The sequence below is a fragment of the Falco naumanni genome, chromosome Z, assembly GCF_017639655.2.
Source record: "Falco naumanni isolate bFalNau1 chromosome Z, bFalNau1.pat, whole genome shotgun sequence".
Taxonomy (NCBI): domain Eukaryota; kingdom Metazoa; phylum Chordata; class Aves; order Falconiformes; family Falconidae; genus Falco; species Falco naumanni.
The window spans coordinates 12,163,805-12,176,833 of NC_054080.1; the positions used below are offsets into that span (position 1 = coordinate 12,163,805).

The 13,029-nt window shown below is 45.1% G+C and overlaps 1 protein-coding gene across 1 annotated transcript in view; it reads right to left on the bottom strand.

The window, feature by feature from the left end:
* The window catches only part of KIAA1958 (KIAA1958 ortholog), a 59,754-nt gene extending 47,106 nt beyond the window's left edge, over positions 1-12,648 (bottom strand). The window contains exon 1 of the mRNA XM_040580372.1: positions 12,547-12,648. The gene's annotated coding sequence lies outside the window, so the exon portion shown is untranslated. The remainder of the gene's footprint in view (positions 1-12,546) is intronic.
* Between the last annotated feature and the right edge of the window lie 381 nt (positions 12,649-13,029).

Genomic DNA, 13,029 nt, shown 5'->3' on the forward strand with positions numbered 1-13,029 from the left:
AGCATGAACTCAGTGGGGCCCACCCTGCTCCTGACCTTGGGCATCACCTAGAAGCCAACCAGGGTGGCTCAGGCACTCATTAAGATCACAAACATTCCTCCACCGTCTTTCTTGAGTACACTCTTCCCCTCCACTTGGAGATGTGCAGATTTCATTGGGGCTGCAGCACATGACACTCCTTAGTGGAGTCATGCATTTACCAACACATTGCTCATTTTTGCCCACCTCTGCAACTGAGAGAGCCTCTCACACATAGTTCCCCCTCAACACAACTTCAGAGCAGGACCTAGCTGCTCTTGGTGGTACAGGTAGGAGGGTGGAGGTTATTCTCCCCATTTTGTGCCCCTCTGACCTGTTAGACCACCTGACCTGTGGTCCCCGCTACTCAGGGACCAGATCATTGGTTTTGCACTCTGGAAACAACCCTGACTTTGGAGTGATGGGGTTGCAGTGGCAAACAGGCTGTTTTGCTTTAATTATAAGCCTAACACTACTGGGCTAGCTGAAAATCCAACGATATGATTAGGATAAAAGCCTAAGGAACAGAAGTCTTGTGCTTGCATCCAGCCTTGGGGAAGGTGGTCTCTTCACACATAAACCTTTCCAAACTCTGGGCAGCAGGATTGCACAGCTTGAGCCCAAAGCTGCGATGTCCTTTCATCCTCTGGAGCTCATCCCTCCACAAGCAAGAAGAAAAATCACTGTTGCTGTCAGCACTCTCAGGAAGAGCAAGGCAATCCCAGCCCCAGAGGTGTTTCTCATTTTAAAGCGCAGTCAGGAGCTCGGTGGTCTCCAACTGCACATAATGCCTGTTAGCAACAAAACACCCTTTAGCCCAGCCCAGGTCTCTCTGACTCAGTTTCTCCTGTAAAATGGGAGCCACATTTCTGTAGGGCAAAGGATAGCACACTGGACAGCCTGTGTGGCTCTCCTTGGGGTCTTCGGGTGCAGCTGGATGGAAAGCAAACAAGGCAAAGGCTGACCGCCCCATTTTGGAGGGAACTGTATTCTCCTGCCTAGAGAATGTGATCGAAAACTTTGTTTTCCCTTGAGAGATTTATACCAAAATACAGTAAGCTCCTTCTGGAAGCACCAGTTCTGAGTTATGTAGCTTTTGAGGCAAACTCAAGTTTGAGAGTCCCACCTCGCCTCTCACCTAAACTGGACCAAGGCACGTAACCACCAGGCTATCTGGTGCACCATATGTTTTCTTCCATCAGTTTATTTCCTACTTGAACAGCTAGAAACTTTCCTGCATTTGTTGGTGTTGTTTTCTTTCTTTTCTCATTCTCTGTCTAAGAATGACACCTAGCTCTTCAGGGCACTCAGGCAAAGTACTTCAAAACCTAAGATTTTCTTCCCCTTCACAGTATATTCTGATACTGAACTACCCCAAAACTGTCTCCCTGCAGCATCCTACCCTCAGAACACAAGAATACTGGTTTCTTACAACTGCTGCTTTTCACTCTCTTGAGATAAAATACTGGAACCATTGCACACTAGCAGCCAACTACTAATGCAAATCTTGATTTTTAATGACATAACTAGAGCCTTAGCAAAGAAAGCAGATTACCCAGAAAAGCAGTAGCAAAGTAGCTGTTTACAAAATAAAAGCTATTCTGAGACAACTGTTGTACAGGAAGTGCAGGCAGCACCATCCCACCCTTTCCATATGCAGCCACAGTATCTGATACCAGGCAGATGGTGGTAGTATCAGGTGTCTACTGTACACGTATCAGATACAATAAATAATACACAACTAATGCAAAATATCAGTTTCATTCTGTTCCTACTTGAGACTACACTGCATGCATTACCTTATCTCTAGCTGAATGCAACACATCTGCCCAAACCCATCACTGAAGACTGAATTAAATTTCCTCAGCAGTAATGTTATTATACACGCAGCATGTTTATCTAGTGCTGTCTTTTCTATTTTCTATCTTAAGTGTCTTGAAAATGTAAAAGCAATTCAATTTGCCACCTACTCAAATACTTTCTACCGAACAATGTAATGGGTCAAACCATGTGAAAAATGGTAATGCTGTTTTCTTTTGTCAGTCCCCTGAAAAAAACAGCAAAAAAAGCCATACACACACACACCAAAACTGAGACGTTTCTCAAATAGCATGTCATATCAGCAGAAATTTTACTTTGACATCCTTATGAATTCCTTACGGTATAATTATACATACAGCAAAAATATACACACTTCTATTATTTTTGATATAGTATCTTGCACAGGCAGAGCATAATTAAGAGTGCAGCACTTTAAAACAAATGCAACCAGATAGGATTACACTTGCACCACAGTCACGAGGGAAAACTGCTGGACCCCTGATCGCTGTGAGAGTCTTTCAAAGCAGGCCTTAAATAGAGAGGAAAGGTGAAACTAGCAGATGAAGTGACCTATACAACTTAATCTACTTGACGTTCAATAAGGCTTCAACAAGGTAGTAACTGCTCTCTGAGGCACGAGGCAACTCACGTACAAGTGGTACGCAGTGGGAGCAGCGGACCTTCCCACTGTGTGAAACGGACCATGCTGCCAGCAGGCCCTGGTGTTAGTCATGGGGGGTCCAACTCTCCCAGTCCCTGGCTGGCTGGGAAGAGGGTTTCATGCCAGACAGTGCTGAGACCGCTGCTTAACTGGGCCGCAGATACAGATTTCCCGGGACATCAGCCCTGGACAAAAAGCCTGTGCAAGATGGCAGGAATCTCACTGCACCTCTGAACTGTGCACTGGGCAGGCTGGACAGCCCACACAAAACCCAGAGGAATGCTCACAAAAGCCCTGGTCTGTGTGCACAGCCAGGATGTCCCCACCTACTGCCCACCACAAGGCTACTGAAGGCTGCCTTAATTTTACAGGAAGGTTTGTATAGTACCATCAAGGCAACCAGGTGTGTCCTTCAAGCCCCTCTACTAATTTGCCAACGCAGTTCCAAAACCCTGACAATGACATCTGTGGGGGGCAGGCAAAACAGCACTTGAGCAAAGGCTCCAGCTCCCTCCTCCACACAGGAGCCTGAGGAGCAGACAGATGCCTCTGTCTCCTCACTGAGAGACACCCAGGTCAATCCCTCCTGATGAATGACCTGGGTAGGAAGGGAATATGCACTGCTCGTCCCAATTTCTTCTAAAAAGCTACAGTCTGCTGGAAAAATGACAGTGGAAAAAGAAAGGCTGGCAACTCCCTTGGAACACATCAATGAAGATCACTGTCCAGTGGCTTCAGTTGTAGAAAAAAAGAGCATTTGAAGAAAAGGATGGATATAATGTAATATTACAAATTGACCCCAGCTATGCCAGTGGGAACAAGAAAACCTGTCTTCCAGCATGGCATAGTGTGGGCAAGTAGTGAAATCCACAGGTGGAGGAAGCCAAGGAGGGACACTGAACAGCTGATGTCTAGATACATTGACTCGGACTTCCTACTTTTTAATTGTGTTAGGACAGTAGTAATGCATCAATACTAATGAAATAAAACACAAAGCAATTTGCTCTGCTCTTATCTTGTTAAAAAGCATATTCCTTATGCCCAGTGTGAATCTTACAGCCATGCGCAGGGCACCAACATCAGGGTACAGCCACGAGGGAAACAGCTGCAACGAGGGAAACCATCATCTTCCACTGATGGAGCAAAAATGCCTTCTCCAGAAGAAAAATAAATCATTCAGCCCAAAGGGCAAGCCCCGAGATTTTGAAATCCACACACACATGCTGGATTCACACCTCTTTGTTTCATAAAACCCGAAGTGGTTCCAGGTGTTTACTTCCCCCATCTTAATCTTCCCAGTATTATCCCATGTAAATACTTCTGCACCAGTTAAACGGTCTGTAAACTAAGCTAATCAAACACAGCCAAACGGTTTAATCAGTATCTAGGAGGTCAGCAGAGGTGAAGACAGTTTTAGAGATGCCTGACTGGAAAGAGGTCAGTTAGTTTTACAGAGTTTACTACCCAACAGTAAAGTATTGAACGTTAACACACACACACACTTACTTAGATTGCAATGGTTAATAGTGCATATCTTTGCTATATGGCTCTGAGCTGCTATTTCTCCTTGACTCCTGGCTAGACCAAAACACATTTTGACCATCCTTATTAGACTGTTCAAATGCATACGGCAAACATTAAAGCAGATGCAGCGTATTGAAGAGAGCTCAATTAAAGTGTGAAACGTTTCTTGCAAATAAAGGGTCAGGTGAATAACCACCCTCCATATAAATTGCCTCATGTTGTATTCCAGTAATGCACCACTATCTTGTGGAGCTGTTCCAAAACACAACTTATTTGTGATGCTCAGTACAATGTATAATCTTGCAATGCAAAAGAAAATGTAAATCCAAATTTACAATTTTTTTTATTTTTTTCTCTGCCAGACAGCCTTTTCTTTCATACATGTAAATGCATTACTAGAGAAAGTCTGCTGTACATTTCCATACTGAAATTAGTCTCATTATTTTGGAATCAACTATCTACCCAGACAAAAGTGTTAGCTGAATGGGAAACATATTCACAGACAGTTTTGGAAAAAAATACAGGAAAAATGCATGGAACTTAATTATCTACTAAAATTTGCAAGTATTAATTGACTAGTGCTTCTGTTTCTGGGAGGATGATTCACCTGTGTTTTGCTGGATTGTACCATAACATCTAATATGTTATAGGACTGAGCCCTTAGACTGTTTATGGTAAGACAAAGGGAAAAAAACCTACACACATTTTTATATATATATATATGTATATATGGTATATAATTTTCTGGCTTTCTTCCCTCACCCCCACAATAAATATCTTCTATCCCTCAAATCAAGACAGATTTGTAAAATCAAAATATCTGACCCAGCTTTCCCCAGCCAAACAACCTTCATCAGCCACCAGTATTTCAATCAAATCACACACCCTGTTCATCAAACACTCAACGCTGTGCCTGATTTTTAGGCTGATGCCCGGCACCAGGTCAGACAAAGTGGGTGGAGTCCTACGTTGCTTGTTCAATTCATAATAGTAAGTTCAGTGAAAATACATCCTTTATGGGGTTCTTAGCTATACCCTGCTATGAAGCGAAGCTGTTTGCAGAAAAACCTACTAACTGAAAGAGGTTTTGGACACAAGTATTTGCATGGGGTTTTTTGCACATCTTGACTTCGGGGCACAAGTTTGAAACTCAAGAAGAATCTACATTGAAATGTAAACTGAAATCTAGAAGATTTGGAATTACCAACATGCTGGTGGATATTTAATGTTCATTCATTTTTTATAAAAACAGTACTTCTTTTTAACTGGTTTATTTCCACAAAAACTATCTGGGTTTTTTGGAAATGAGAGATGGAGATGTTAAACCTGATTGGTTTAACATTAAGTCATCAACAAACACCAAGTCTGCTAAAATTGCTAGAATTCACACATCTGGCACAGACTATGCCAAGCACTTTACAAAACAGTTTCAACTGTAGTTAACTGGTGGCACAATAAATGTTTGCCTCTTGGGTCTAAAAAATTTGGTGCTGAGCCTGCAAGTAAGAGCTCAGTTTTTAGAAAGTCACCCTTGATTTTATAGTTACAGAGAAGGCTAAAAAATGCTTTAAGTAAAAAAGGAAAAAAAAAACAACAAACCATAAAAATAAAACAAAAACCCAGACATGATTTTCCCCCTAACAAAGCTAAACAAAGACAGTATGAAATCTAAATTTCAGACAGGAAAGTTAAACATGAAAGAAAAAAGACGCTATAAAAAGCTTTCAGTTACAATAAAATCCGAGGAGGTATTTAACCTCACAGTGTAAAGTGGCACAACCTGGTATGACTATGGACTGCTGTAGGGAGACAATCCATATGATGGAGAATAGAAAATGTTCCACTGAATGAGTACATCAGCATCTCTGTGCAAAGCCGGCTCAACAGCAAGGATCAAAATCTCACAGATTAAAAAGTGTCAGCTTCTACATTTTAAGAACAGTTCATTAATTTTTTTCCATCCTGCAATATTTTGCAAATTCTAAGCTATGACATTTGGAGTGTTACCAGCTAAAATATGCTGGCTCCTTATGGTGTGTTGCAGTGGATTTTGCGAACTATCACAGGGCGACGCGGGTTTTCCCTACAGCTTCAGGAGAACACTTAGCAGAGAACGTAAATACAGACTCTCCCCTCCATACTTAGATGGCAGAGACACCAGAGTACAGAAATAATGGTCTGCAGCGGTTGAAGGAGAGGAGACAAACAGAAAAATTAAGAAAACACTGCAACACCAAGTGCACAGTAAAATCTCACCTTTCCCTAGTTTTGGCTGCCATTCTGGAAACACAGTGTGCAGAGCCGCATGGAAGCCCTGACTTAGCCCAGCTAATATGTAAATACCATACTAGCATGCTGTCCAAAAACGGGAGGAGGTTTCTAGCTGTTCGAGAGTTTTCCTGCATCAGGACTACTTCTAGGGAGGTATCGGTACTGTGACAAGGACAAAGCTAAAGATATGCCAATTGAAAAATATTCTCATTTTGCCACAGCATTTTGCTCTTCAGGCCACTGACATCCCTCCATGCACCTGTTCACACACCACAGGTGTCATGCCGCTCTGCGTTAGCGGTTGCGCTTTCCAGTCACTTACAACTTCAGATAGGCACCCTTTCTCCCCACCCTATTTACTATTAAAACAATTGAGTTTCTGGTTGTCTGTCTTCAGCATTATAGAGAAGCGTCCATGATACTCTTGATCTAAAGAAAAACTTCTGACAGACAAGGAGTTTGAACATGGAAGAAAAATCACTAAAAATTAGGGCTCCTCCTAAGCAGATTCAAAGCTCCTCTCTCCCTGCTGGCAGACACTCATTTAACCTCATTGTAAGGGCCTCCCATGTCAGCATCCTTGCAGGTTACCCCAGAGCTTCGTGAGCCTTTTTCTTGGAAAGCACATTTTGATGCCTAGCCCTCATCTTCTCTCCTACTGAAAATTATTGTTTCCTGTTCTGCCCACCTTGGCCGTGAAGAAAGTTACTCCCTTCCCCTTTGCAGAGTTTTTGTTCTTTTTTTTTTTTTCTAAAAAAGTTTTGGCCAAAAAATTGCTACCCAGCTTATAAACTCAGCATTTCCCCAGTCCTACCGCAGAGCAGAACCCTGTGTTTTACATCTCACACCCTGTCACCTCCAGCCCAGATCTCCAATCTATTGAGGTGATTTTGAAATTTGATTCTGTACTCCCACACCTTTACAGCTCCTTCCAGCCTTGTGCTCCACACAGGTGCAACATGGAGGGTGGTGCATTATTCCTTCCACTGTATCATTTGAGAAAACACTGGATAGGACCAGGAGCAGGACAGATCCCAGCAGAACCACAGCTCCCTCACCCCATAAGTCAGACACCTTCTCCGCAAGACCTATCTTTTCTTTCTCATCTGACTCCAGAATACAACATTAATATTAGTAAGAATAATAATAAAAACATACATATCATGTTAATATACATTAAATTATAATATATTAAATAATATAAATGAAATTATATTAGAATAACAAAATAAACTATATATAGTACAAATATATAATATCACACGTATTTATAAATAAGCATAATTTTATATTCGTATATTATTAATACTGATATATGATACATCTTTACATATTTATAAAATATAACAGCGGTTATTTCGGGTCACTGCTGGGCAAACTGTTACATGATTTCCCAAAACAGCTTGTAAACCACAGCCCCTGACTATGTGGAAATTTAATCCCACCAAATAAATGGCTGGGTTCAACAGAGGCATACTAGAAACTCTGCTTTTTCCTCGGGGGGGGTGTGTGTGTGTGCAGGGACAGGGAACTGCATTTGACACTGGCAGCCGAAACAGCAGAACCCAAAAACAGCTTTCAACAAGAGCTCTTTTGTTCGTGGGTCAGCACACCTCCACACAGGGGAAAACACCGATTTCAAATGCCGCTGCCTCTAAAACTGAAGACAATCAGTGATCAGGAGCCTAAATACGGTGTTATGTCTGGCTATTAGCCTCTTCACACCTTTCCACTTGGAGCCTTCCCTTTAAATTGGATTTCTAACTTACCGCTGGTTCCAGTTAGTTTTATTGTTTGTCACAACAGGCAGCAATCTTTAAGGCAGGATGGGTTAATACACAGTTAAGTAGAGGCTTCTGGCAGGGTAAAGAAAGAATTTCAATGTAAACTACTAGCTCATCAGTGTTTTTTTCTTTTCTCCAGCCTTAATTCATGACAGGATAGCCACTGAAATTCAAAATTACTAAATTAAGTTGTGCCAGCTTTACACATGTTTTGAATAACACTGCTATAGAAAATAAATGTACCATGGATACCTTCCCTGTCTATTTCTTTCATTAAGAGGGTTCACAGGTGAAGGGACTAAGCAATAAAGCTTTCAAACTGTAGCGCTGGTGATTGAAGAAAACAAAACTACTTTTCACCTAGTCCAGTTGCCAAAGCTAAGCAACATGTTTGTTGGGTGTTTGCCCACTGCTATATATTTATGTTCCTGTTTTTAAAAAACATTTTGGAGGGCTTTTTTGCCTGATTGTCCACACTGACCAAAGACACTCACTTTACTGGAGATCACAGAGGAAAATAATAGGGCAGACCATGCAAAAAAGGGTGGGGAAATTAATGAAATAAACTAAGCTGGAGAGAAAAAGGGAGAGGCATCTCTTCCCTTCCCTTATCTTTTCCAGTTATCTTAGTTATGATTTATAAAAAAAGTGTGTAAAATACTTTAGGTATAGTGGCTGATCTTCGAAAATAATTACCTCGAACTATTGCAGTGGAAATAAAGACTTGCAGAAGGTCACAGTGTTCACTCTGTGAATACCATGAATCTAACACAGTGACAAGAAAACTTCCATTCCTGTAAGTTTTCACAAGCCTAAAACCCTAAGGTGCCTGGGTCCAACAGGACTCACGTGGTGTCTCTGAGCTAACACCAGTCAAGTGAACAGAAGCTTCCGGATCCTGCCTGTTGCTAAACAATAAATAAGAAATGGGAATGGAGCAATATGAAGGAACTCTCCAGCAATACGACGACTGTGATAAAAACTGCCAGACCAGAAAATGTGGAAAACATCTGTAATTGAGAATAGCCCCCAGATGACACAAAATAACTTACTATTTCACACATAGATCAGTCAGCCACAGAAGAGGTACACAAAGCTCAAACTACACCCAAGATCTGGGATACATCCTTTTCACCATACCCTTCCCAGAAGAAAACAAAAATACTCAATAGTTACCTGCTTATATCCCATCCGTGTACGTGTGACTGAGGCTAAATTGCAATACATTCTCACTGTGCTGAAGGCATCTATTATTTTATTTCTGTTTCCATTTCGACTGCTCAAGTTTGGACAGTCATGAACAAGACCTTTTATTTACTTAAGGGCCCAGAATTACCAAACCACAAAAACATAATCAGTGGCCAGCCAGGGGTCTCCTTAAGGAATCTGTGCGGTGTACTTGTTACCACGGAGACAGGAGAGGGCTGGCACACTGTAATTTCTGTCTTGCAAGAGAATTCACTAACCCTGCAAGTAAATGAAGTTCATAAATCAACAAATCAGGGCCAAGGTCAAGCAACTGAAGATGAAGCAGTCGTGCTCCACGGGTCGTCTTCATTATTAATTGTACTAAGTTGTAAGACTTTCAAGTTCCTCTGAGCTACTATGCAGGTCCGTCACAGAAAGTTGTGACTGAATCTAACGCTCCTCTTTGAATACTTTTCACAGAAAAGGAACCAGAAAAGCTGATAAAAATTTGCACTACTTTAAGTCATTAACCTTCATCTCACTCCATTTGACTTTGCAGAAAGGTGTGTAGCAATAACCCTTGAAAGCAGAGCCTTATGTTCAGCTAGTTACACTTGAATTACCAGGTACAAACCTCGAGAGGACTAATTGCCATATACGTTTCTGTGAAGTGCCTTACAAACAGTAGTTAATTTTCACACCACCTCTGTGAGCTGTGAATGGATGCATGGATGCATTATCACTCCCAGAGCGCAGATGTGGAAAAACAGCGGCACTGTAGAAATGAGTGCCGAGGCTGGAATTACAGGTCTGCCCACACTTCAGACCTTCAGACCTCTTCTGTCTGCATTTTATAATTACCAGGGAAGGAAGGCACAGAGGCATAAGGTCGTGAGACTGAATACAGTGAAAGGTGACACTGCTGAAACTCCCAGAGTGTCTGTTGACCTGGAGTGTGTGAACACACAACAGCCCAGTCAAACTGGCACCAAGGCAAGGTTCCGTGGCCACTTAATGAAGCAGCACCTGGCAACTGCGGGTTGAACTGCTAACAAAGCAAACTGCTACTGCTTTGGAAACTCAGTGACTATAAACTCGCTATCATTGTGTGAATGAAACAGAATTATACTGTCCTTCTGAAACTTTCAGTAACTTCAGTTGTAGGAAACTTCCTGGTGTAGTACAGAGACTACCAGCACACAGATATATCAGCACAGGAACAACATCAATATTTATTTGCTTAAAAACCAAACCAAACCAAACCACCAGCTGGCTAACAATGGCTAGAGAAGTACTTGAGCTGTTACAGTTTCTCCACAAGTGTTAAGTTACCTCCTGAAAACCTAGCTATTTCAGTGGCATACAAAGAAGACCTACGTTACGTTCTTGAGATGAGTTACTGGCAACACCAGAAAGAGTAACTCCACCGTCTCTCACAACCAGCTTTGTGCCACATTGTACCACTGTCCATCTGTTATCCCCTGAACACTTTCTGTTAATACTTCGTTCAGACTGTATCTTTTTGCCAATTCTTATCTCTGTTGGGTGCAAGAGTTTTTAAACTATCGGGTCAGTTTGTTACTTTACCTAGAAAGGATTTCAAAGAGCTAACGAACTTGAGCACATGGCTGAAGAGCAGCTTTCTGCTGAAAGCCACAGGTGGATGGGCAAGAGGAACAGTGGTTATCGCTCAGCCAGGTCGCATGCCAGGCTCAGCACAGGGCAGCAAGTGACAGCATGAACCCTGTGACATACGACTTGTTACTTCTGTATGGCCTTAGAAGTGGGCAAAAAATAGGCTTTGCCAAGCTTGAAGTCAAGTTGGAAAAGTCATCCTGAGACAACTGGCAGACCTGACACCTCAAGGCCATTCTACCCGGCTCCCGGTGAGCCCTGTCAGCTGGAAGGGTCCCAGCGCCGTGGGGCAGGCTGCAGCCGCGGCACCGTGCTGGCGGGGGTAATTAGGTTAATTGCGGTACCACGTGGGTACAGCCCTCTCGGTCTGAGCTCCGAGTTACGGGGAGGTGAACCGGAGCAGCCGCGGGAGAACAGGAACTGGTCACTCTTGACCTGAAAAGACCTTTTGGGGTTACTCTGTTTAAAGAAGTATTCATTTATCTGCAAATCAACAGAAGAAAAAAAAAAAAGAAAAGGAAAAAACATTGCTGTTCCTGGCAGTTCACAGTCAAGCTTTAGCATCTATCGCAGATTTAGCTTTGCAGCACTACTTGCAGAGGCTGTATTTCTGAAAAGGATAGTGGGGGAATGGTGGAGAAGGCAGGGAAAAAGCAAACTTCATGGATTAACAATTCAAACGTTGAAAGCCAGGGGACGTCAATTTTTACCCAGTGTATTGTTTTGTTTCTGTGACAGATCTTCATTCACTCAAATAGAAACAGCCTTACTCTACACCTAGTACTACTGAATAACCAGCTGCGTTCAGGGGATATTTATAACCGTTAATACTGTAGATGGAAGGTGAGTTTTAACGTATGTGTCACAGTTACCCCTTTGGTTGCAGAGTGGCTCTGTTTCTGACGGCCAGAATTAAATTGCGGAAGGCTCAGTGTTATCTCCCCACCGTTCTCACTCTTTTCCTTTGCACTTCACCATCTTTTCCATGCTTGTTCCACAGTTTCCTGGCTTCCCTTACCGCTCCTGCCTTGTCTGGTTGACAAGCCAAGTTTGCGAGGGGCTGCCTTCCCCAGTGCGCACCCCACTGCCTGCTCGGGCTGAGGGTGAGGGAGACCCCCACCTCGGCGCCCCCTGCCCTCCTGCGGGAGGGGGGGGAGGGGGCGAGGGGAGGGGAGCAAACCATAGTGCCAGGCGCTGCTCTTCTGCCTCCCGCTCGGTGCGGCCACCAGACCGCGGGGTCCCCGAACGCCAGCCCCCCCAGCTGCCCCCTCCCACCTCTCTTTCAGCCCGGAGAGGGGGCAGGAAGGCTCGCTTTTCTTTTTGCAAGAGGGTGCAAAGGGGGGTGGAGGGGTCACCCCCTTCCCTATGCCCTGCCAAACCCCGAACCCTCCTGCCACTCCTGCCCCTGCCCCCCCCCCCCCCCCCCCGCCCCTTGTACGAGCACCTCCCGTGTAGCGGGCGAGGGGGGCACCTACCCCTGCCACACTGCACGCTGCCCCGGGCGGGGGGCTGTGTCTGCCCGGGGAAGCTTCCCGGAGAGCCCCGCGCTGCGCACAAAGGGAGACACGGGAACACCGGCCGCCCCCGCGGGGGCAGCGCTGGATGCGCACCCGCACCCGCGGCGCAGCCCGGCGCGTCACCTACCTGCAGGTGCCTGTCTGCGGGAGCGCGGGGCGGGGGGGCAGTGCGATATCGCCTGTATTGCATGGGGGGGTTACTGTGATATTGCTCGGGGCTGGGGAGGGGGGGCTGCTTGGGTCCCTCCGCCCTCTTCCTCCTCCTCCTCCTCCTCCTCCGCCCCCCCCCCCCCCCCCCGCGCTTGTGCGCGTGTGTGCGCTGCCCTGCGCGGTGGTACTCCGCGCCGGAGGAGGCAGCGGCGGGCTCCGGCTCCTGTCAGCTACCGGAAACCGGCGCTGGTCACACACACCGCAGGAAGTGTGCAATGGCACGCCCGCGCCCGCCGCCCCGCACACCGGCCCCGGCCCGGCCCGGGGCAGCCCGCCCGGTGCCGTGTCGCCGCAGGGGCGGGCGCGCTGCGAGCCGGGCGCTGGCGGCTCCGCGCCGCACGGCGTGGCGCAGGGCGGGGGGCGGCCCTGGGCGGCGGTGGTCGCCGTGCGGGAGAGCGGC